General features: G+C 26.8%; 3 long non-coding RNA genes across 5 annotated transcripts in view; 1 reads left to right on the top strand and 2 right to left on the bottom strand.

Moving 5' to 3' along the window:
- LOC107443101 (uncharacterized) overlaps positions 1-25,690 on the top strand; it is a 53,430-nt gene that overhangs the window by 11,046 nt on the left and 16,694 nt on the right. For 2 of the 3 annotated variants that reach the window (XR_011638069.1, XR_011638067.1), the window contains exon 2: positions 9,346-9,563. This is a non-coding gene — a long non-coding RNA (uncharacterized lncRNA). Of the gene's footprint in view, positions 1-9,345; positions 9,564-24,905; positions 24,921-25,690 lie in introns of those variants that run through there. The other variant, XR_011638068.1, reaches the window with a different exon arrangement.
- Positions 4,729-12,123, bottom strand: LOC122270139 (uncharacterized). Its single transcript, XR_006225626.2, has 3 exons — positions 11,986-12,123; positions 10,309-10,407; positions 4,729-7,610 (listed from the first exon to the last, which is right to left on the bottom strand). It is a non-coding gene; the product is annotated as an uncharacterized lncRNA (long non-coding RNA).
- On the bottom strand, positions 19,468-23,542 carry LOC107443090 (uncharacterized). The gene is made up of 2 exons (XR_011638074.1): positions 21,927-23,542; positions 19,468-21,876 (listed from the first exon to the last, which is right to left on the bottom strand). It is a non-coding gene; the product is annotated as an uncharacterized lncRNA (long non-coding RNA).

Raw genomic sequence — 25,690 nt, 5'->3', positions numbered from 1 at the left:
ACAGTTAATTAGTGTAAATTGTTAAAATATGTACCTGTAGCAAAACGGTCAACACATGACAGTGAAAAAAGTTTCATTAAAGAACAACTTGTTACTCAATATAGTTAGAAGAGTAGCGTTATAACTGCTGTTTTGTAAACATAGTTAGCAATGATAATTAAAACAATTTTCGTTAGTCTAGATGCAGCGGTGCATATGAGAGCTGCTTAGTGATAGTACAACAAATGAAAAAATTTTAATAATTATTTTATTTTACACAGTCCATGTCACCATAAGCTCTCTGTCTCTAATTAATTACAAATTTATTGTAGTAGTATATAGTGAAATATAGACCTGAAATTTCAAATAGTAGCCAGTGTCCGGCAAACTCTAATGACTTAGTATAGCCACTTTTTTCTCAAACTTATTAGTCGGTGACCGATATCGATAGGTCCTTTTCATTTGATCCAAATAGCTCCTAATAGCTAAGTTTTGCAAGTTTTTTTTTTGCTTGGATAAAATTTTATTTTTTTAAAAAATCATATTAGAACTAATCTACCTCTAAAAATAGTTATTTCAACAATAAAAATAATATGTGCCAAAATTTAGTTAAACTTATTGACTTTAAAGTAATAGAAAACTTAATGTAAATGTCTTTAATGTAAAAGAAATTGGGAAGGCAGAATACATTTAATGTTTATATTACAACTTAGAAATATACGAATTGTAAAAGAACTCTCCTTCCAGATGAATCTTTCTACCACAAATTGATGAATTCTGAAGAATCAAAATTTTGAATTCCATGCAAAATATAACGTTTAGTATATGTTTATTATTTTTTAAATATTTATATAATAATAGTCAAAAAAAATTTTAAAAGTATATTTTTTTAGACGGCAAAAATCAAAATTTGAGCGAAATCGGCCGCAAAGCACCTTTTCAAAATTCGGTTACTCAGGAACTATTCGACCGATTTCATTCGAATTTTGTATTTTGCCATTAAAATTATGAAAAATTTGTATACCTTACATACAATTCAAAATTTTTTTGACCATTAGTAAATAAAATATTAAATACTAACTATCACTAAAAATTATATTTTGCATGGAATTATTTTTTGATAAACAAATTATACAAATGTGCAAACAACGTTCTCGAGGAATAATTCAATATGCAAAAACTAAAATTAACATTAAGGGGTCCAAGCCTTGGACCACTTTCCTGACCAAACTGCAGCTGCCCCCTGGATTTTAGTGGTCAGAAATCCAAATCCGTCAGGAAAAAAGGTATGTTTATCCAGAGAAAGTACGTTCTTGAGTCTGATTTCGTAATTTAAAATATCGTCTGTACTAGTTAACTAGCATATTTGAGGTTACCCTTCATGATTATGAGTGAATTGTATAAAACTATTATATTATGCATTTTAATGATTTAGAGCTTACATTAATTTTAATAGGGTTAAGAAAATAATTAAAGGTTAAATATTGCAAAGCTTTAAGTACTTTCAAAGCAGTACTCATTGTACTTATTTAGTAAAAATTATATTAATAATTACTAAAACAAGTGTAAGAGTCCCCTTTCAGATAGAAAATAAATTTCACTTCTGTGTTAGTCAACAAAGAATTGTGTAACTGGAATTCCCTTATTTATTCAATACCTAATTAATATTTTTGAATAATGTTTATTCTTAATAATGTGTTGCATTAAACTTAGTTGCCGAATTTAAAGTTTTAAGGTTGTAAGTACTTTTGAAACTTGAGCTTTGAAAAAGTCATATGAATACTAACATAAATAAAACTTGAACTTGGAAAAAATTTTATAATTGCTAACTTAAATAAATTTTGAACTTTGAAAAAGTTTTATAAATACTTACAATCTTAAAATTTGAAATTTGGCCACAAAATTCAACAGAACACATTTTAATGAATTAAATAAAACAAACATAATTCAATATTAATTAGTTACTGGATAAATACTGAGCATACATTTGGTCGATATACAGTACAGAACCCGTTATCCGGAAATCAGAAAACCGGAAAACCAAAAAACCGGAACGAAATTCAATTAATTTTTGAGCCATTTTTTAAAAAAAAAAATTTTTTTTCTCATAATATTTTAGGATTTTTTTTTTCTTTTTTGAAAGATGTTTACCTTACCATCATTTAGGAAATAATTATTAGTGTATTCCTTCATTGTTTATTCTTCTTTTTAAGATTATTTCCAAAAAAACATTTTTTTTTGTTGGGTTTAACAATAAACAAACGGCTTTTTGTAGCGATTCAGAAAACCGGAAAAATCAGTTATCCGGAATAGCAATGGTCCCGATCGTTCCGGATAATCGGTTCCCTACTGTATTTAGAAATGAAATAGACAAGAATAATTGGACGAATAATTGGGTTCTCCGTAGGTTAACATGGATGGAAGAAGTAAAATGCTTTTTCTGTCTGAAGGTTACCCTTAGACCTTCAAATTTTAGTTTTAGTAATCACTGAGAACAAATACAAAATTTGCAAAATGAACACGACTGTATGTTATAATGTTTATAAAAGAACACATCTTACTCAGATAAAATTTAATTTTGCTTTTGGATTATTATAGACCAGAGATGGGCAAACTTTTTTGGTCAAGGGCCAAAAATCAAGAAAAAAAAATGTTTGGTAGGCCAAGTAAAAACTTCAAAATTAAAAAAAAAAAAAAAAAAAAAAAAAGCGATATACAAGTTTTAATTTAAATATTTAGTGAGATTAAGGAAATTGCGATTTCATTTTTAAAAGTTCCTTATATTAAGGTTCGAAGTGAGATGTGCTTATTTGTAGGAACAAGGCTAAATGCTTTTCTGTTAGTCTACTTCTGAAATGATTTTTTCTAAGGTTCATAGTTGAAAACTCTTGTTCACATATATAAGATTAAGCAAACATAGCACTGATTTTCAGGGCATGAAATATTAAATTTTGGAAACTAGCTTTTGGTAATGATTTGTAAAACTTTAGCGTATTTAGAAACAACTGCTTCAGATGATTGTTAGATTGTCCGCTCTTTGGAGTGTAAAATGAGCAGTTTGCCAAATGTGAAGTACAATTTACCTACATTAGATTCTATAAGTCAGCTCCGCGAGAAAGACAAAAGCTAGTTGGAGCCAATCTACGGCTATTCTATAAAGAGCTTCTGCTTTCAACATTTTACCAATTGAAGATGTCTGTGCTAACTATTTCCATCAATTTATGTTTTGTAGAACGAAAATAGAGAAAGTAAAAATGTCATCAGTACTTTGTTAAAAAAGGAAAAACATAGATAATTTTAAACATAGTCGACAAGAAAATGGATGTATATTGATCATATTTACCACTGATCGACAAATAAAAATTCTATCCGAGGGCCGGATAAAATCTTCCGGCGGGCCATAGTTTGCCCATCCCTGTTATAGACCAAACATCTATCATTTGCTTAGTACCATAAAAACTGTGCTGATTTTGGTACCAAACCTCTAAACTTTTTTTTAATGCATAATATAACCTTTCAATATTAAGTTCTGTGTTTTAAAAGGAATCTCTTTTCCCATTCTAATTATAAAGACTAAAGAGTTTTTAAGTATCTGAAGGAAATCTTAGACATCATCGTGAAGTGCCCAACTTTTTTGCAGAGTGATGCTAAGCAAAGCAGATGATCTTTCCATGAAACTTATACAGATTTCTATTTAACACTTTCCAAAATGATTTATTAAAAGAATTGTAATAATGTTATGAAAATCTTTGTACGTTAAATAGTATATATAATGAATATTAAATAGCAAATGTAATATACATTGAATACTAACTAATGCATGTAGCAACTGTACTATGTTAATGCATTAAAAATTATTCTTTAATTATTCTAATGTTACTTTCGAGAATTAAAAATTATTCTTTTAGAAAAAGTTATAAATTTTAAAAAAAAGCGGAAATAATAATTTTATTCAGATCCATGGATTCTTTTAATCTAAATGTCACATGATTTAATAAAATATGATAATTTTGTTGAAGTTAGCTGTAATGAAAAATAAAACATTGCTTCTAAGATTTTCTTTATTTAGAAAAATAAGACCTCGAAAAAACCTCTTGAAGTAACAAGATAAAATATTAATTTATTTATAAAATTTTAATAATATTTACTGAAAAAACCCTGAGATTTTTTTCGTTTATAAACAAACAGCGTATATACAGTGGACTATGTTAGAAGAACCACTGCTCTTTGTCCTTTTTATTCATTAAACAGTAATAATTTTTTTTTTAAATTTAAATTTATTTTTCATTTAAATTTGAAAGGTTTTAATAAACAACTGTGTATGACAACAAAAATTGAAGCATAATATTTAAGAAAAATACTGAATTTCAAAATATACCTTTTTTTTACTAAAGAAAAAAAACTACTATGATTTATGTTTTACAAAACTCTTTCTGATCTTAAAATTGAATATATATATATATATATTCAAAAGTCTGTTTTTAAATTTTTTTACAATATTGTTTAGGTTAACACACACACTATATAAAACCAATACGCAGTGGTCAGTACTGAATAAGAAACTTGAATTTATATAACAATATGTGAAGACATCACAATTGACAGTAATTAAATCTTTGGAGTCGAACCCACATCGTAAATTGCATCTCATGAAGAATTTTTTAAAAATTGCAATATCCATATGATAAGTTTGGAAAAATAAGTTTCATTAGAAATGAAGGTAATTATAAAAATGACAATCCATAGAAAAGCAATAATATTAATTACTTTAATAAAATACAGAGAGAGAAAAAATAAAATCAATTACTTTATAAAATAAATAACAAAATAATAATTGAACATTTCCTACATTTTTAAATTTTATTTCCTTCTAGTTGAACATGCATTTAAGTAATATTACAATCAACTTAAACAAAAGGGAAGAAAGAAAATTAAAATTCCGAGAAGAAAGAGTGAGTTGTATGATGGGATACAAAGGAATCTAAAAAAGAAACATGACACAAGATACAATGCACAAGACAACTAAATGCACATGAAAACAAGAACAGCAAAAGAAATTTTTCTCAGTGTTGAATTAACGCCATCTAGGGGAAGTAGCTGTAAAGACTTAACAAAAAGTAATAAAGAAAAGATTGAATAAATTAATTATATGCAAACAAATAAATTAATAAAAGATTTTGTTAACTTATTCATTTTTAAAAAAAAAGCAAATTGTTACTCAAATAAAGTTAAAGAATTGTGGTCAATTTTGTTTTTCCTGCCAATCTGGATGTAATAAATTAAAAAAATTTGGTTCATTCCAAGTGAAATCGAGAAAATAAAAAAGAATCTTGTTGTTTTCCTGTCACTGATTTTCATGAAAATATTTTGTACAGAATTTTCACACCAAACCTGCAATTAGGAGTCCATTTTGAATTTCGAAACAGTCGAAGAAAATGACACAACTACAGATGGTGGCTCATTTTTTGAATTGTCCATATCTTTTTTATTTATGAGCCAATTTTCTTAACTTCAGAGTCATTAGAACAAAAAGAGTTAACTCTGTGCAATTAAGTCATTTTTTTAAACAGTTTATAAATGCTGAAGACTTATTACTTATTTTCAAAATTTACAAGTTTGTAACAAGGGAATAACAACTTTTATCATCCAAATTTTTTTCTCATAACACTAAGTATTATGCTTTACAACATAAAAAAAAACAACTAAAAAATGGCATCCAAAATACTTCTTAATACAAGATTTTTTTTACAGCACAAAAACAGTTTTTTGGCTTTTATTTTTTCTAATCTTATTTTTCTCAATAAATGTTAAAGTTATGTTAAAAGTCCTATTCCTAAATTTAAAAAAAAAAAATAAGTAGATGCACTTTATTTTAGGTCATTAAAAAAATAAAAAGTGATTTTTAGCCCAAACATTTCAAAAACTTTTCCGGATGAAATAACGAAGTCCCCTGACTTTAAATTGTATTCAATAAAAACTTAAATTGTATATTAAAGAAAAATCTAAAAACTATACTTATTAACAAATTTAATTTGCACCGTAATTCACAAATGACATACTTGAAGCCCTAGTCTTTTCCACTATAACGCATGTCATAAACTGCCCCGTCAAAAAATATTTCATATAAAGCGATGACAAGTTTTTTCCACAGAGGAAAAATTTACAAAAAACCACCCCAGAAGAAAGGTTCTTCCAACTCAAATAAAAGAAATGGAAGAAACTTTTTTCAAAAAGAAAAGAAAATCATATATTAACAGTTTTTTTGGTCGGTTGGTGTCGCATCCTCCATTGAATCATATCTCATGGTGTGCTTGAATAGTCTTTACTATCTCTATGGCATTAAATCCATATAAATATTCTTCTGTAGGGTAGTTTAAGAGGTGAAAGCCTCCAGCGACTGCAGAGCAGTTAAAAACATGATATGGTGCGAGTTCCACATTAAGACAGTTGCCACAGTTTTGATATTTTCTAGTCCCATCTGCAGAGATTTTCAAGTTTTTATGATGTTTTGTTCTTAGTCTGATGAGAGTGGTAGCTGTCTTAACAGTTTTTTTTAAACAGTTTATAAATGTGATCTAGTGTAAATTAGAGTATTAATTATCAAGCTATTTGAGATATCCTTCTTAAATAAGAGAGAACTAAAAAGCAATAACTGCAACAACAACAAAAACATATAAACAAACAAATTTGATGAATTTCTTTAGGAATTAAAACTGAAGTTTTCCAATATTTTATTTAAATGAGTATAGCAAAACTTAATTTCATATTTATAGAAAGAACTGTTAAAATAACATAATTAAATTTTTTAACATTTATAAATTATTTATCAAATCATGTCATAATAGTAATCAAAAGTAAATCATATGCTAAACATATGCATCAAATACTAAATCATATACTACTAAAAATACATATTAGCATACTATATTTTATAATCAAATATTAAGCATGAATACTCAAACTCACTCTTAAATAATAGGATACACAGATTTCAAAATTCTGAATAAAACTAAAAAATAATAATGTGAAAATAATTTTCTTTATTAAATGAAACGCATATTAGAAAAAACTTTTAACTTTCTGATACAATATAAAATTTATTTAAATTGAAGCTTTTCTTTTATTACATTATAAACAATTAGATTGATCATTTTTAGTTTTTTTTCTCCATATTATTCGATTTCTTCCAGAGCCCTGGAAGAAATAGGCTTCTTCCGAATGAATTGTCAATCCTGATATAAAGTAAAACAGAAACAATGCAAGAAGTAAAACAAAACATTTATATTAACTTACACTGATTCCAGTTTACAATTTAAAATGATCCCCAACAGAGCAGAGCAATGCAGATATTTCAACTTCAAACCATACAATAAGATTACTAGCTGAATAGTTGACCAGAATTGATCTTAATATGCATAATAAGATCCAGATCAGCAATGGTAAACTATTAAGCCTAAATGGTCATCGTTAGAATTTATTCAAATGCTAGCTGAAGACTTGAATTCAGATCCTGTTTATTATTTATCATAGTCGTCTTCATGGGCTTTGGATTAGAGTTCTATTTCCGGTGAAATGAACAGAAAAAATGCTCATATCTTCTAATTACAAATTAGTTTCACATCAGAATGCACCTACATAAATATTCATAATTATATTAGATTAAATAAATTTGTTTATTTAATAAGTACAAAATAATAGAAGTAAAAATTAAAAATGATGTTAATTACTGACGTAGACAGAAAAGCGAAAAGATAATGATTTAAAGACAAAGTTGTTAAAGTAAGATAGAAATTAACCAAACAACTTTGCCTCTTTTAGCTTGAATTAAACTTGAAACATAATTTGAAATTTTCATACGCAAATCAATAAAAAATAACATGGAAAAAGCACCAGCATATCTTACCAAAACATTAATTCCACCTTAAAGAAAGACAAATGATTAAAATAAGATAAATATGTATCTATTTAATTTTAAAGTGATTTATTTTTATTAAAACTATAAAAGTCAATAGTGTAATCTGATAAATTTAAGATTTTTTCCAGTGTGGCAGTGTATATATGTATAATCCCAACAAACAAAAGAAGTAAAATATATTTGATAACATAAAAACTTCATTTGCTTCGAAAATTATCAAGGTGAAAAAAGTCAAATTAAGTCAAAACTCTATTTTTTTCTTCTTTAAAACCTGTTTAGTTTGTTAGTCTTTAAAACGGGTTTAATTTGAGTGCACTGTAAGCTCCCATCTATCTGGTAAAGTGTGGGGAAATGTTAGGCTGGATAGCAAAGTAAACGGAGAGAATGAAGTCCAATATCACCTCTTTGATATGCAGCAAAACTTCGATCAATCATTTTTCATAGAGCACTTCAATGTAAACGATAAAAATGAGAAAGTGGCCAATAAGGATCAAAATAAAAAAAATGGCTAGCAAAAGCATGAAAAGTTATTGATTTAAAAATTATGTAATAAATTAATAATTCGGATAAAAAAAATTTAACTGTAACTATGTACTTATTGCAAAAATATTTATGTGCAAAATGAAATATGAATAAACATTTATTCATTCAAAATATTTGAAAATTTTGGTTTGAACTTTGGTTGAATTCTTTTTTTTTTTTTTTCTCAGCACAGTCGATAAGATTTCGAAACTTGTAACATATTGCAAAAATTTGCGTGAAAAAAGAAAATTCCTTAATGTTTCAAAAACGTAGGGGTCTTTCACCAATGTTAACTCTGGTTGTGGTTTTGCTTCTCTGCATTCATTACTATCACTTTGCACTTTTTTAACTTCTGCAACCATTTTTTGAACCAACAACATAAGTGTTTCAACATTTTCATCAATTGATGATTAAACATCAATCATGATACTTAAGGCATTTTCTCCAAATTGTACTATATCTTTACTTTTTTTATCATCATTATGGCGTACATCATTGGCATCAGGGGTTACTATTTCTCTTTGAAAAGTGAAACATTTACAATATTTTTTTTTTTTTAATATTGGTAGAACTTTTGAACCTAGATGTGAGAATCTGATAGTTTCAAAAACGAAATAAACGAGTATTATTAACATTAATAGAACAGCATTTGTGAAGGGACCATTAAAACACAATGACAGAGATTCCAACTTGCTCCGGACAGCAAATATATATTTTAAAGTGGTAGTTTATCAATTGTGATTCTTGGTTTAATAAATTCAATTTAGAAGATTTTTATCCACCACTATTTCTAAATAATTTGTAGGCTTATACCATTCACCACTTTATAGTACTTACGTCATGCTATACCTTTTAAAAAGCAAGCAAAAATAGTCAAATATTTGCAAAATGTACTTTGTAGTTATTTACCGTTTGTTTAATTATTTTAGTGTGTCCGGAGCAGTTGGCATCTCTGCAATGATGGAAAAACGAAAGATGAAGGAATGGTGGATCGAGGTTTCTCTGGAATGAAAAACAGATCTTACACATTTTGAGATAAATAATTAACGCAAAAATACTCAGTGTTCATTAATAGATTACTCAAATGTGAAAAGTTATGACTAGGAAGAATCAAAATGTACAAACGACAAGCTTCTTCACCTCAATGGTAAGTTTTACAAAAGACCAGTTTCAACATAACTTAATTTTACTAAGCTAGATAGTAGAGAGGCTGTATAGTCAGGAGTCAGCTAAATTTAAAAATGATTGATTATGACATGCCATTCAGAATATGATGCAGAATCAGTAGTACCATAAACTGTATACTCCGACATGAACTTTCAAATAAAATAATTTGAGCTATGAGCAATTTATTATAATCTAATCATAAAATCAATTCAATTTATGAGGTCAATTTTGATACATAAGAGGTAAATAGACACTTTGAAACATTAAATCAAATTGGAAAAGTGCACAAGTCAGCTAAAGCCAAATTTGTTTTACATAAAATTGAAATAAGACATATATAAAATCCTTACAATTAAAATAAAAATATAAACGTGTGTTTGCAAAACAGTACTTCATCAGGGGATCCCCTGATGAAGTACTGTTCTGCAAACACACATTTATATTTTCATTTTTATTTTAATTGTAAAGATTTTATATATGTTATTATTTCAATTTATCATAATATTATGCAAGACAAAAAAAATTCCTTATGAGAAAATATTTATTTTGTTGAAATTAAAAACTATATCACTAAAACATATTACAATTAATTTTGAAGGCTAAAACAATCATAGAAATATTCAGATCAATCCTATGATCAGTGGGTGTTCAATTTTAAAACCAATGTAAAAATTGACCCCATGTATGCGTAAATTTCTATAAAAAAGAAAAGAATAATTTCTTACTTTTCAAAAACAAAATCTTTCAGCAAGAAATCTGTAACGCTCCTAGACAATGTCGCTGTGATTCTGCAAAGGGGGGTTCAGCTAGTATAAATTCAGAAACTAATAGAAAGAAAAAAGAACAAGTTAATTATGAGGAATATAAAAATATAATGGCAAAAACATATGTATACGGATTGTTCAAAATGTATCGAAATGTTCAAATAACTTTAGAAATATATGTTGAACTAAAATCTTAAGAATGCACAAGTGACCATTCACTCACTGGGAGAGGGGTGGGGTAATAACTTAAAATATTAAATGGAACAAAAAAAAAAAAACTTGGATGTTTCAGGAAAAAGTACCTAACTTTGCATTAAAGGTTGCTGCATTTTGGTTCATAGGTGACGCTGTAGCTTCAAAATAAAAATGATACAAAAAACTTTTTTAATTAGAAATACATCGAAAAATACAAGTCACATTAAAAAAAATAAATATAGACTAATTTAAATTTTTCATGACACCAAACTTGTCCCCTGGATGAATACTGTAAAGGTTAGGAATATGGTGAAGATTTTTGTGAATAGATAGGCTTTCCTAAACATAAGACAAGTCAATTCTTTTAAACTTTTCAATATGGTAAAATTTACCGTGTTCCTGGCTCCATGGGAACATCAAAAAGCTTGCTATTTTTTACCTATATGCCATGATAATGATTTTAGAAAAATTAATAACAAAATATGGTTTAAAAATTTGTGGTAAAATTTAATAACAGAAAAATGCCATCGAAACATAGTGAATCACCATAAGGAAAGTAGTGCTGAAAACATCAAAACCTGTTTGTTACAGGAAACTGAGAGGTATAGAAAGTTTATTATTAGAAACACCTTAAAGTTTCACTGGGCAATCAAATTGGTTATTATGTTTTTTTAAACATCTTTTTAGGAAAGAATTCTGAAAATATACCTTAAAAGTGGTCATTACGGGACAATCAATCAGAGACTTGGGTGGTTTTTTGTTCGCTTTTCAGCAATTATTTTTCTACTTTCTCAATGGGTTTAAAAACTTGATACAAATACGATATTAGAAAGTGATAAATTTAAGATATACCATTAAGCAATCTTTCTTCTAAATGAGTGAAATTCTGCATGTATGGGCAAAATGGCATGTCTCATGTATGAATAATGAAGTAGTGATATAATAATAATAATCTGTAAAATGGGTACTCATCTCATAGCCAGATTAAATCAATTAGATCAACTTCTTGAAAACACTATCACAATTAACACTGAAAAATGAAGTTATAATAAATACTTAGGAAACTATAACTATATAATGATTGTAACAGTAAAGTAATCAAATATTATGGATAAATTATTTTATATTGATTAAATAATGTGTAGAAATATTATGCAGTATGTATATTAATCATATAGACTCATTTAAATTCTGAGATATACCAGTAGATACGATTTTTTTTTAAATTATGATTCAAAGAACTTTTAACAAACATACAGATAAAAACATTGCTAATGTAATAATAACTAGTACAACATTTAAATAAATATCACGTATGAATAACTTTATATCCAGATAATTATTTATTTCAGTTATTTAAAAAAATATAGACTCATCTCGTAGCCAATTTAAATTAACACTTTTAACGACAAAAGGGAGAAAAAAGCTGAAATAAATATATACGTAAAATAAAATCAGCAAAGTGCAGGGATTAATTCGTAAGCAAACAAAAAATATGCTTAAACAGATGAAATTATTAACAGTAATAAATTTTCACGCAGGAGAAATTTTGTTTATTTATTTTGCTTTTGAATGCCTATTTCTGCTTCTGAATGCCTATTATTCAGAATTAACCCTCTATGTGTGTAATTTTAATATCATCTCTGCTTTAGGCTTTGCTTGATTACTTGAGCGTGTTTAGAGAACCATCCTCACTGTATGAAAAAATTCACATACCCGTCTTATAAGATGATAATGAGAACTTGATTGGTGTGAAATATCAGCAAATTCTCATTCAAAAGGTTCATTCTTATTTAGAACAACTTTTCGAATACTTTCACCTGCAAACGATAACATGATTGGTGATTTCTTGGTGGGTAAGGGCCGTTCTCTTTGCTTATGATTCACGAAAGTTCCAATCACCGTCAAGACAATATCGGAATCTGAATGTATTTTCCTGCATAAACGCGCCAATCAGGCTCTCCTTTTCTCTCAGTGGTGATTGGAGTTGCGAGAATTACGTGCAGTGAGAATTGTCTCTAATATTTTCCTCCACCAATCTTAATAACATCGCAAGAGGCGGGGGGGGGGGTAGGAATTGATAATGTTTTCTACACCGAGGTGCACTACAAGCTCTTTACCACGTATATTTCCGGGTTAGTCTTTCAGGTACATTTCCACGGTATTTGACTCTCAGCGTGATCAGAGTGTGTTTTTCGAAAAACAGAATCGTTATAAACACTCCCTACCTTGTCAGCAGCCAACTTCTAAATTTAAACTCCAAATGATAAATTAAAAAATGAACTTAATTTCACTGCTTGGACATGATGGTGCAGCAAGAATTAACTGTAATAAATAAGTAAAAAGTGGCTTAATCACGACTTCTAGAAATTATGTTACCTTTCTTAAAAATGCGTTTATAAATAACTGAAACAAATTTTCACTTCAATCTCTCCAGAGTTGCTTAATATCATTAATATTTTATGAAATACAGCAGATTTGAGCTCAGAAGTCCTCTAATGTATTTGTTTTTTTTTTTTGAAAAAGCAAATTATCTGTTTGAAAATATTGCTCCGCAGAATAAACTCTTCTAAGCAGCTGTATACTTTCTAACAAGAAGTAGAGCAGGTCAAGAACTCGAGATTGTTGTTATTTCAATTTATATTGAATACACCTATATTGTCAGAACTACCACATATGAATATGATAAAATTTTTAGTGTTTCTGCCTCCATAGGAGCATAGTTTTATAATTTCTTTTTTGTTACATATATTTTTAAAGATCCACGCAATTATAATTACATACAAGTAATCTATAGGATTTAGTTAGAAATAAAGTAAATAACTTACACGTATGATATATTTTAACGTTAGATTAATCTTAAAAGCTAGATTTTAAATTTTATTTCCTAAATGGTAAATAGAGATACCAACTTGCTCCGTATGGAGAGCTATGTACGTGATAATAAAATGTATATTTTAATGCATAATCATTAGATTAATAAATTTTATTAAAATCATTATGCAAACCACTACAACTAAATAATTCAAAATTATATTTAACTTCCAAGTTATATTCAAAAATATATATATAAATTCATATAAATCTTCACTTTCATGCAACTTTTAAAATTCTGGCAAAATTTACCATAATTCTGAAAATTTTAACTTTCAATTAGCAATAACTTATTATACGTTAATTCAATTAAGATATTAAATTCTTCCCCGAATTTTTCATCAAGACAATTTTATCAGTAAATACACCATAAAAAATTCAGAATCATATTACGGTATAAAGTAGTTTGGTGTAGTTCACTTTGGGTGCATCAACCATAAAATTCATTTTGAAAAATCCATTATTTATTTTACTGTTAAATCCATTTTTACCATAAAATATTATACCGTACTTTTTACAGTAATATTTAATTCAGTAAAATGATTCAGCGATTTTTTTATGTAATTATTGCTTTAAAAATTACGGTAAAATCAATTTTCATTGTTGAATAATTGCACCTCAATTTTTACTGTAATATTTATTTCATTAGAGTGATTCAGTGATTTTAGGGTAATTATTACTGCAAAAATTCTGGTTTATCAAAATTTTGTTCCGTAAAATATTCCTGTAAAAATGTCGGTACTTTTTTGCCGTAATTTTATTCAATTTTTTTTTACAGTGAGTATTTTTTTTATTTTTATTTTTTAAAAGTTCTTTTTTTTTTGGTAATTATTCTTTATTTTCAGAATGGGAACCTGAAACATTGCTCAACTGAATTGTAGTTGGTTTCTGATAGAATATTTTTTAAATGCTAATATAACGAGAAAATAATGATAGTTTAATTAATTAAGAGAGTGCGACAAATGAAAGTGAACCAGTACGAATATGCGACAAACGGAGTATTTTACTTAAAAACAATCTCCATAGGCACTTAGATATTTACCCCACAGAGAAACTAATTGCCTTCATCCATTTTCATAAAGCTCCTTTGGTCACTGCTTCAAAATGTCTGTATACGACTTTTTCACGTCATCGTCAGATACGAATCTTGAAACAGTACTTTTACTCAGCACTTTTCACTATAAAATTTTACGAAACAAAAAATCTGACATTCCGTAATTTTTACATTAATACTTTCTACGTCACTGCAAGTAAATTAATATTACTGTAAAAATTACGGTATAGAATTTCACCGTAATTTTATCCGGGATTTTTTACAGTGTAAAGACTGGAGATTGCTCTTCGGTGCAGTAAAGTATGTCCCAAAGCAAAGCTACCTAAAAGCATGTCTCAAAGTAAAATATTTGAATAATTTTTAATAATTTCGATATCTTTTATAATTAGTGGATGTGTTATAATTTTGTGTAATCTTTTAAATACAGAAAATATTATATTCTACAAGTATATTTTAGTTTATTGTAAAACTACGAAATTTTCTTAATTCATTTTAATTTATAGTGTGTAAGTTAAAAAAGTTATCACCTTAAATAACTTTTCATCTAATATTCGAATTTTCACAATTCAATACTAAGATTAAGAATACTAAAATTCAATTTTATTCAAATAATTAAGAATATTTAGATTCAATTTTAATGGTTCAGGAGCCAAACCATATCTATTCCAATTAATAAGGGTAGACGATATTTTAAATTACGAAATCAGACCCGAATATATTAATTGAACTCAATTAAAACTTTGTTGACAATTAACTCTTGTATAATCACATCTGCAGAAGAAGAAGAAATTTAAACATACCATATTCTATGACTTATTATATTATCTAAGAAATAACAATTCTGTAAAACATTATGAGATGGAAAATATTTCGATTAAGCAAATGGATTCTCAGTTTCTAAACTTATTATATTAAAAAAACTGTATTATCCAAACATTAAAAGGCAGCAAGTACAGGTCATTTAAGTGTAAATTAAGACAAAAGTTGAGAGCTTATAATGCATCCATTCAATAATTTTAAAGTTCTTTTCAGTCTAATAGGCCTCAGTTATCTTTTTCAGAAGCATTAGGTTCCTGTGTAGTTGGATCGAGGCTACAGTTTGAGAAATATATAGCCATCTAATATTCTATAATTATTGTTTCATGAAACAATCACTCAAAGAAATTTTATTGAACGAAACGAATTCCGTTCAGTAAATCTATTCTCAGTTTCCATAGTTTCGAAGCGAAAAACGTCATTACCTAAGCGTTAAGAAGCAACACAAAAGGCCAATTAAAACCTACCAGACTCAAAAGGTGAGAGCTTACTAATCGATTGATTATTTTGGTGTATTCCTTTCAATCTAATAGGCCCCAGCTGAATTCTTCGCTGTCATTTAGCTTCAGTGTAGTAGGTTCAATAGTACAAATTGGTAAAAAGATAGTCATCGCACATTCGATTATTATTGTACCATCAGGAAAATGTAGGTCCAAAACCTCTTTAGGAAACGAGAAAAAGTCAGTTACTGAATATCGATGCACATCACTGTTAAATTCTTTTTTCATGACGATGTCATTTTTACGCGTCTTAAAGCAAAGTGTTCCTTCAATTCGTATAACAGACATAGAATCATTACTTTCTAAGCTTTTTATTCGAAAAACTACATTATCAGAATCTTGAAAGTCAGCCCACAGAGACCATTTAATTCCCAATAAAGGTTCAAAAGGAGGGAATTTAAATTTCCGTGGCAAATTTTTATAATTATGAATAGTCCATCCAAATTTTTTTAAGTGCTTTTCCGGTTCTATCATCACTTTGTAGTCAAACTCAGACGCCATCTGACAGGTTTAATATTTTTAAGTTGAATGAAAAAGGAAAAAGGTAAGTAAAGAGCAATTCATATCTTATCGGTAGAGGCGGAAAACGCATACATTTTGGATGATAAACGCAAAACAATCATTTTTTCTGAAAGTTTTGTTTCATTTTATAAAAAGGATATGTATTGCTTATTAAGCGCTATTTTATCTTTAATTTCTCATTAAATAAAAAAATAATAATTCATTATAATTAATTATTAGTAATTATTAATTATAAATAATTCTTTTATTAATTATTATTTTTAATTAGTTTATTATTTAATTAATTATAAATAATTCTTTTATTAATTATTATAATTATTTTTAATTCTTTTATTATTTAATTAATTATAATTAATTCTTTTATTAATTATTATTATTATTTCTAATTCTTTTATTATTTAATTAATTATAAATAATTCTTTGGATAAATTAAGTGAAAAACATGATTTCTAATGAAGTTATTGATAACTATTGCTTGAAAAATATGGACACATACTTTAAGAATCAAAAAATCATATTCATCAGCAAAAATATACGCTTATTTGAAAAGGAAACGTTTTTGAGCCTGATTTCTTTACTTAAATTGCCCTTTTTACAACTAAATTTGCATTTTTAAGATCTTCTACAAGATCCATTATGATTGCATTATAAAATTATGTTGAGTGAGCAAAATCCAAAACAGACCATCTTGAATATTTGATCGGGATTCAATATTAATGATTTGAAGGATGACTTATTTATGTTAAATAATTAGAGCTGACGATATTATAAGTAACGAGGTCACACATATAAATATACTTTCTCTGAATAAATGTACATTTTCTCGAGGAATTCGGATTTCTGACCCTTTTAAATATAGGGGATAGCCGCAATTTGGGAAATATAATCCCACAATAGTTTTGTCAGGAAGAGACACAAACTTTTGACTACTTGATATTAATATTGCTTTTTGCGTATTTCACCACATCTTGAGAACTTTTTAAACGAATTGAAAAACTTTTACACACATTTATGAAATTCATTTATCCAAAGATAATTCAATGCAAAATATTTATAATTCTTTTGTGGCGCCAGGCATGGTGAGTAGTCGCCAAAGGAATCAGCTAGATGACGGACACAGGATCGGCAACCTTGTACCTTTCTTTAGTGTTTCGAAACTTCGAACATTTATTGCTCTGAGCACACTCACACTCATCTTTTACTTTTCTGTTTTTATCTTATTGTTATGTTTCAGTTGGTAATAAATGCTTGCTTGATTTTGTCATAGTTGTCCTAAGCTTAATATGAGAGGGTTCCTCCCCCTCACTTTTAAATAAAATATCCGTAAATATTTAAAATTTTCATTATTTTATTTAATAATAGTCACAAAAAAATTTAATAGTAAGGTATATAATTTTGTTTCATATCATTTTAAATAATGCAATTTTAAATGGCAAAATACAAAATTTGAACAAAGCTAGTCAAATATTTTTTTGAGAAATTGAATTCTGAAAAGCTTGTATATTTAAATAGATAAAAGTCGTCAGAAAATACCTTCTTATGTCTAGCAATTGTTTTATAACATTTTTAATAATATAATATAATAATGAAATAAATTATAAAAATAATATAAAAAATTTTCATTAAGTAAAAATTCTTATTTTGTTCGAAACAGGCAAAGTACAATAGGACATATAGCTTTAACACAAAGATAGACAATTTGTGAATTTATTAAAAATATTTGCCACACGTAATTCACTATAAGCTTATTTTATATTTTTATATGAGTTTCATTCATAATTTTCATAAATATTTTTTCATAAATAATCATACAAATCTTACTGTACCTTTCAAAAAATTCATAAAAAATAATTTTTTTCTTGTCTTGAACACGCAAAGTACAAAACGCTCAGCTTGTGCAAAAAGGATGGATAATTTGTGATTTTTTTTTATAATTACATGAAATATAATTTATTATAATTATAATTATAATTTATATTATAATTACTTGAAACTTATTTTATATTAAAATATGGGAGTCATATTTTCTAAATTTTTCAATGTATGTATCGAAACACTTATAAAGAAGTTTTAAAAATTTCTTATTTATCCCAAACATACAAAGAACAGAACAGATAGTTTAAACCAAAACATGCAAAATTTATGAATTTTTAGAAATTATCTGCAACACGCTATTTGCTTTAAATTTGTTTTGCATTAAAATATAAAATTCATAATTGACGAAAATGCTCATGTAGGTCCGGAAGTACTCAAGAGTTTTAAATTTTTTTTCATGTGTGCATAAGTAAAGTACAGGACATATAACATTAACTTAAAGATGGATTTGTGAATTTTTTACAATTTTTTTTTCAATCCGGAATTCATTTCAAACTTGTTTCATATTGAAATAATATGAGGGCTATTTTTACAAACATTTTTGTATATGTATGGAAATAATTAATAAATAGATTTTAAAAAATTCGTATTTTTTCCAAAACACTCAAAGCAAATAGCTGTGAGATGTGAATTGACAATTCGTTAAATTTTTAGAATAATTTGAAACTGGTTTTACGTTAAAATATAAAAGTCATAACTTACGAAAATACCCTTGTATGACTAAAAGTACCAGAAATGTTTGTTAAAAGTTCATCTTTTTTTTCTGAATATGCAAGGCACAGGACCTACATCTTATGTAGGACAGGCGATACGTGAATTGTTTATAATTATTTAAAAAATGGGATTCATTTGAAATTTGTTTCATATTAAAATATGGACGTTATATTTTCCAAAAATGACCATATATGTCTGGAAGTAATTATCGTACTTTTTTTCAGAAAAAAACTCTTATTTTGATCAAAACACGCAAATTACTATATAAAGCTTCGCGGACAGTTTTTAAACTTTTTGTAATTATTTGTAACACGGGATTCATTTGAAAATAGTTTAATATTAAAATATAAGCATCACATTTTGAAAAAATACTTTTATATGCTGAGAAGTAATTTTAGAAAATATTTAAAAAGTTCTTATTTGCCTGCTAAGTACCTGATATATAGATTTAGCGAAAGGACTAATTTGTGAATTTTTTATGATTATTTGTATTATTCGAGTAAAATAATTGAAGAGTGGAATAGATGAGTAGAATAACTGAACTAAAATTTTAAAAAAATTATCTCTAGATTTGCACAGTAAAGTTTTATTTTTTCCTCATCCATAAGATCACAAAAAGTACACAATCAATTATTTGAAGTTCAGTCACACAAAAGTTGTTTAACTGAACTAAAAAAAACTTAAACTTACAGATTCTGCAATTCTGATTAATGTGCAATAATGTTTAGAAACATGATTTTCTAGTCAAGAAGTCTTCATTATGTAATGTATAGCAAACATTCATATGCATTTAATTTTGACGTTTTGCTTTTCTCATTTACAGTTCAAGACTTTTCAACATAGAACTTCCAACAATAACAATAATTCATGATTTTTCAACAAAGCAGACCTTTCAACAATAACAATAATTCAGGATTTTTCTACATAGACCTTCACACAGTAATAATATTTTCTGATTTTTCAACACAGACTTTCCAACAATAAGAATAATTAAAGATATTTCTTTACAGACCTTCCAACAATAAGAATAATTAAAGATATTTCTTTACAAACCTTCCAACAATAACGATGATTCATAATTTTTCAACATAGGCCTGCTACAAGTAGCAATTTTAACAATGACCAACAAACAGCAACAAATAATCCACGCTTCTTCAACATGTACCTACCAGACCAACAATGACGTGGAACTAATTCTTTTTCAACATAGACCTGCCAACAATAGGAGACAACTCTTAGTAGTTCAAGACAGATCTGACTGGTACAAAGATAGACATATCACATTCTATGATTATAGTGCCATCAATAAAATACTTGTCCAGAGAATTTTTGGGAATACTTGAGAATTCAGTTAGAACATTTCGATATACTTCGCTGCTAAATTTTTCCTCCCTATGGTAATCACCGTTAGAGTTCTTAAAACAACGCGTTCCTTCAATTTTAACATCATGAAAAGATTCGTTAGCTTTTATATGAAAAATTAAACCGTAGCCATCAAATTCAGCCCGCAACAACCATTTCAGTCCAACTAAAGGTTCAAAATTAGCGATTTCAAAACGGTGAGTTAACTTTTTGTAGTTTTTTATAGTCCATTTGAATGATTTTGTGTGTAACACTGGCTTTAGCTCCATTTCGTAATCGAAATTCATTTTGAACGGTATAATACTTTCCACGTTTTTAAAGATGTGGATTCTTAAAGAATATATTTTTAGTAATAATCTAGGAAGATAAGATAGGATGTGTACTTTGAAATAAAAAAAGATAATGGACTTATCAAACTGTGAACTTCTTTTCTCATGATTAAGTTTGTTCGAGTATGTTTAAACTTGATATTGATTATAATTTTATTCATTGCTTTTTTCTGCTTAAACATTTTAATTTTTCAGTCAAAAAATTTAATAGTTTTAATGAAAGCTTTTCTTCTAAATTTATACAAAAAATACCCTGTTTTCAGATTAAAATATTTTTAATTACCAGTTCTTCTTTAACTATAGTTATTTTATGTAATTCCTACGAAATATTAATGAAAAAATGTATTGATGTGTCATTTTTGTTTCATTATTTTAAATAGTATTTAAATACGTAATTTTTTAATCGACTTAATGTATATTAAATTCATATAACAAGAGTTAAAAATAATAAGAGTTTTATGTAATAAGAGTTTTATATAAGAAGAGTTATGAATTCGGCTTAAAAATTTTTTATTAAATTTATATAATGCAATTTATATAATTTAATTGATATAATTTTATTTATATAATGTTGTATATAATAATTTGTATGATAATTTATAAAATAGTAGATAATTATTAATATATTTGGAATAATATAATGATAAATCACATTTTCAAACTGTTGAGAAAAGCTTCTTATCAAAGTGTATTTGGTATAAACTTCAGCAATTACTGATTTCTGTGTATTGTACTACCAAATATCGTAATTCTTGAAAAAGGTATTGAACTGGAAACAGTACTAAAGAACAGTTTATAAAAACGTCATTTTTGGAAAAAATGTGACCTTACATTTCCTTAGAATAGTGTACTTTGGGTACACAAGGATAAATAAATACTTCCCTAAAAAATAACATTCTCTCTTAAAACAAGTAAGTTAAAGTTTTCTTAAAGATTTTCAGATATGAAGTATAATTTAAAAATTATAAATTTTCGACACTAACTGATTTTAATATACTTCTTAAAATAAGTTTAAGAAAAGAAACAAAAATAACATTATCAATTATTTGATTATTATATTTATCTATATTAATACAACGAACGTTGCCATTGTAATTAATGCTAAAACATCTTAGTTCTTTTCTTACCTGTAGTTTTATTGTTATTCTTTCTGTTTATTTGCAGTTACGTATCAAAATATTTTTATGCTCATTCATGTTCATTTTAATTTCTGCCAATTTATTGTATTTTATGCAGATTATCTCAATTGCAGACGTTATATGACCTACTTACAATCTGTTTCTATGACCTGCTTATCATTGTGAAACTTCATAAAATTTTACAATATTTTTCTATGACCTGCTTATCATTGTGAAACTTCATAAAAAAATTTGTCATGAAATTGTTTCCTCTGACATACAAGACGAATACAAACTTTTTATGACTTATACACAATTGATATTCGGATGGAAATGAATGCGATACAACTATATGTTTGCCATAAGTAAAACATTTAAATGTATCAATAAATATGAATCGAAAATATGACATTTAAAGGAATCATTAAATATGAATCGAAGATATAATATTTAAATAAATCATCAATGAATTAAAAATTCCAGTGCTGTTTTATTCTATGGAAAATTTATGTTTTTACAAAAGAATATTAAAATGATACAAAAATAAATAGATACCAAAAAATTAATTAACAGTACAATAAAATAAAATTCAGTATGTTAAATAAAGTGCAACATGAATTTTTTGTTTAAAATTGAATATAATCGTAGAAGAAATATTTTCAAACTTTCTTTTATGTTATTAAAAAAAATATTATAGTTTTCCCCCATTTCTTTTTATGGAAGATAACAATAATTATTACATTTTAAATTAATTTCAATTCAGCGAACTGGTATAAATAAAAATTTTATCCCAGTCAATATTGGTCAGGAATAAAATCTCAAATTTTAAATTAATAGCAATAATCATCATTTTTATGAACTGTAACTGAAACAATTGAGATATTTTCATTAAATTATCATACAACAAAGCATATCAAGGGAATAATTCCGTTTTTTTGCAACAACATACGAAACAATGAACAACTTAATAAAAAAATAGGAAATCAGGAGAACGATATATTGTTCTCCTAAATTTATTGATCCAAGTTTATGAACCAGAAATGATCTAAGTTTACAAACTTGGATCAATAATATAAATTATTAAAAAATATGCAGTTGACGTGAGCTTTCAATGTCAAAAGAGTGTAGAAAACGTTTAATCTTGCTAAATAACAGAAATTGGTAATTACATAGATCATATAAGTTCTTTAGGAAGTATAAATTAAAAGTAAAAAGAATGTATTCTTCGGCTCAACTGTTAGTTTTTGTTAGTTACATAAATCACATATATAGTGACCAGTAATGTAAAATTACTTAGTAAGTAATTCCAACATAAATTTAATAATAAGAACCGCATTTTTGTGGTGTTCCCAGTAAATTTTACCATATTCTGCAGTTTGGACGATACTTTCTCTGTGAGAAATACAAAGATATTTTGTAAGTCGAAAAAAAAAAGAGGAAAAAAAAACGATTGACTTACAGCAAATGCCAGACAAACTGCAAAAGCACTCAGTTTTGCATTGGGAGACGAAAACCTTTCATTTGTAATTCTGTAACGAATATGAGGAATTAAGTGCTATATACAAAATAATTAAATAACACAGTTCCAAAATTGCTTAAGACAGCGATTTTCATAAGCTTTTTGGTTGGACACCTTTTTTATATTGGCAATAGGATATAAGTTTTGGAATTTTTTCAGAAACTTCAAAAGTACCTATCTGAAAACATTGCTAAGGAACAGTATTATTCAAAAATACTAAAAATAAAAATACTTTAGCATGCCAGCCATGCTATTATTGAAAGTTAATGTTATTGAAATATCAAAATATTAATATATCAGAAAAATAAAAATACAATAATAACAATATTTATAAACAATATATACAAAATAAAAAATAGTATTATTAAACTAGGAAAAAAATTGTGTCTGTAAATTTCATAGTAAAAATAAGCAGCGCTTTTTTATTTCAAACTATATCATGAAAGTTTCAACATTTATTGATAACATTGAAGATGATATTAAACTTAAACTGTTTTTAATTTCAATGTGAATGAATCTCACAATGTTCTATTTTATTTGAAACAGCAATAATTATAATTTCATCAGAAAGAAATTTTTTGACGAGTCATTACTTAGTAATTACATCTAATCTTAAACATCCATCACATATCAGTCTGTTTACTAAGTTATCACATTTAAACCAGATGAATTTAAAACTTTCACTTTTTAATCAAACCCGCACAAAATAAACATAGTACAAGATACCCAATACAATAAAAACTGTCAAAATTATGTCCACACCAGAAACCCTTATGTTTACACCGTTTGCTGTAGTAGAAATAGGTACATATATTTCCATATCACATTCGATGATTATTGTATCAAGCATATAGTGATTAATCAGGTTTTTGGAGAAAGAAAAAAATTCACTAATAGCATCTTGGTGCACAACCATATTAAATTCTTTTCTCATGATGGTATCTTCATTATGGGTTTTTACAAAAACTGCTCCTTTAATTCCTGCATTAGGCATATAGACATTGGTTAAATAGCTTTTAATACTAAAAAATGCCTCATCACAATTTGTGAAATCAGCATCTAATGACCATCTATATCCGGACAATGGTTCAAAAGACGGGAGTTCAAATTCATTTGGCAAATCTTTATAACTTTTTATAGTCCATTTGAACTTTTTTGAATACTTTACCGTGGTGATTCCCACTTTGCAATCATAAACAGGCAATCCCATTGTACACCTGCAATCTTTCGTTCCACGGAACGTGATTAAAATTGTAAGGAACAATTGAAATGACAGTTTAGTTCTTATCGGTAAAGAGTTTTAGATGATAAAATGTAAAAGAATGATTTTCAGAGAATTATTATCTTCACGGGGAAGTAATCTCATGTTTAAAACTTTCATTTTTAGAGTTAAAACGATAATCTATACTGTAAAGAATAGCTGTAAATTCTACAGAAAGCAAAAATTGTTTTTTCTCAGAAAAAAACTGCTAAAAGATAAATACCAATTTTTTTCAGTTTTTAATCGTCATACACCCTTAGCAAGAAATTCCCTCACTGCAAAAAAAATGAAAATAATAATAATTATGATAAATAAATAAAAAAACTCGGAAGCTGTTTCTTGCAAAGCATTTTTTCTCAGTTTTTCACCCTATTCATAAGCGGATTTAAACTGTCAGTTCAAATTTTAGTTTTTGCCATGTTGTTTTGCATACCGTAAGTTAACTTTACCTTTTTTCAAATCATCTTAAGATTATTTTTTGTACTTGTTTTTACTTTTTAACAATTATTTTATAGTTTTGAACATTGTATAAATAATATTTATTGTATGAATAAATTTTAATATTAATAAAATTTAACAATAAATTCGAATTTATCGTTAAATTAATACTTTACTTTATTACTTGTTTTTAGATATAATTTTTATGTAAATCAAATTTTCAGATATTTTCATAAGGGTGGGCCATCATAGTTATAAACTTTTTTATTTCTAAATATGATTTCAATGAGTCTTTTAAGATAAAAACAGTTTAAGATTTTTCTTCATGGCCAATCATTAGAGCTGTTGTAGCTCAGGGGACAGCGAGCTTGCCCTCCAAGGAGATGACAAACGTTTCGAATCCCGGCCTAGACAGGTTATACAAAAATTCTGCTCTCGGCTCAGTTGAACCACAATCATAGCTATTGCATCAAATCTTTGTGTAAAGTAACAGATTTTATTGAAGCAACAAAATTTTTCAGTTAAAATAACAGAGCTTATTTGTAAAAATAACATTACTTATCAACTTAAAAGACGGGCGCCCATTTTTTTAATAACACTATTTTTCTGAAAAATCAGCGGTTCTTTACTTAGAACACCAGCAGACAGCTTTTTCTGTAAATTTAACAACTTTTTTACAGTGCAGATGAAATATTAATTTTTACTTTTTAATCAAAACTAATAAACATAGCGCAAAAAACACAATCAAAGTAACATTAAGAATGTC

The sequence above is a fragment of the Parasteatoda tepidariorum genome, chromosome 10 (genome assembly GCF_043381705.1).
Source record: "Parasteatoda tepidariorum isolate YZ-2023 chromosome 10, CAS_Ptep_4.0, whole genome shotgun sequence".
Taxonomy (NCBI): Eukaryota; Metazoa; Arthropoda; class Arachnida; order Araneae; family Theridiidae; genus Parasteatoda; species Parasteatoda tepidariorum.
The sequence above is the reverse complement of the archived record's forward strand: the minus strand, read 5'-3'. Positions and strand labels throughout refer to the sequence as shown.